The 1,296-nt window shown below is 49.0% G+C and overlaps 2 non-coding genes across 2 annotated transcripts; both read left to right on the top strand.

Moving 5' to 3' along the window:
* The first annotated feature begins 338 nt into the window (after nt 1–338).
* LOC123178322 (5S ribosomal RNA) lies at nt 339–457 on the top strand. Its single transcript, XR_006489482.1, has one exon. It is a non-coding gene; the product is annotated as a 5S ribosomal RNA (ribosomal RNA).
* Nucleotides 458–824: 367 nt separating this feature from the next.
* LOC123178323 (5S ribosomal RNA) lies at nt 825–943 on the top strand. Its single transcript, XR_006489483.1, has one exon. It is a non-coding gene; the product is annotated as a 5S ribosomal RNA (ribosomal RNA).
* The last annotated feature ends 353 nt before the right edge of the window (nt 944–1,296 follow it).

Raw genomic sequence — 1,296 nt, 5'->3', positions numbered from 1 at the left:
AAACATGTCGCACGTGCGCGATATATATTAATCCCGTTATATTATGTTTGACGTTTGCGATATGTTTAAGCTCGATGCTCATTGCTCGCGCGTCTTGGGGCGGCTTTGTGGTGCGAAGAGCGCGTTCTGAAAGGGGTGGAAAAAACTCGTGTTGCTGCGGTATGGAGGGAGGGGTGGAAACCGTGGAAAACTCGTCTCCGTGATTGAGCGGGAGAGTAAGTAGTATAGGACATTATCCATTGTTAGGGAACGGTTGTAATGGTAGTGAGAATGTAGAATCGTCTTTGGAGCGGACCTGGGAGTGGCAAGCATAAGGGACGAAGACGGGGAAACATGTCGGATGCGATCATACCAGCACTAAAGCACCGGATCCCATCAGAACTCCGAAGTTAAGCGTGCTTGGGCGAGAGTAGTACTAGGATGGGTGACCTCTTGGGAAGTCCTCGTGTTGCATTCCTTTTATAATTATTTTTTGCGCCTTGTGAGAAACATGTCGCACGTGCGCGATATATATTAATCCCGTTATATTATGTTTGACGTTTGCGATATGTTTAAGCTCGATGCTCATTGCTCGCGCGTCTTGGGGCGGCTTTGTGGCGCGAAGAGCGCGTTCTGAAAGGGGTGGAAAAAACTCGTGTTGCTGCGGTATGGAGGGAGGGGTGGAAACCGTGGAAAACTCGTCTCCGTGATTGAGCGGGAGAGTAAGTAGTATAGGACATTATCCATTGTTAGGGAACGGTTGTAATGGTAGTGATAATGTAGAATCGTCTTTGGAGCGGACCTGGGAGTGGCAAGCATAAGGGACGAAGACGGGGAAACATGTCGGATGCGATCATACCAGCACTAAAGCACCGGATCCCATCAGAACTCCGAAGTTAAGCGTGCTTGGGCGAGAGTAGTACTAGGATGGGTGACCTCCTGGGAAGTCCTCGTGCTGCATTCCTTTTATAATTATTTTTTGCGCCTTGTGAGAAACATGTCGCACGTGCGCGATATATATTAATCCCGTTATATTATGTTTGACGTTTGCGATATGTTTAAGCTCGATGCTCATTGCTCGCGCGTCTTGGGGCGGCTTTGTGGCGCGAAGAGCGCGTTCTGAAAGGGGTGGAAAAAACTCGTGTTGCTGCGGTATGGAGGGAGGGGTGGAAACCGTGGAAAACTCGTCTCCGTGATTGAGCGGGAGAGTAAGTAGTATAGGACATTATCCATTGTTAGGGAACGGTTGTAATGGTAGTGAGAATGTAGAATCGTCTTTGGAGCGGACCTGGGAGTGGCAAGCATAAGGGACGAAGA

The sequence above is a fragment of the Triticum aestivum genome, unplaced genomic scaffold (genome assembly GCF_018294505.1).
Source record: "Triticum aestivum cultivar Chinese Spring unplaced genomic scaffold, IWGSC CS RefSeq v2.1 scaffold29466, whole genome shotgun sequence".
NCBI lineage: Eukaryota > Viridiplantae > Streptophyta > Magnoliopsida > Poales > Poaceae > Triticum > Triticum aestivum.
This window is presented reverse-complemented; position numbering and strand designations above follow the sequence as displayed.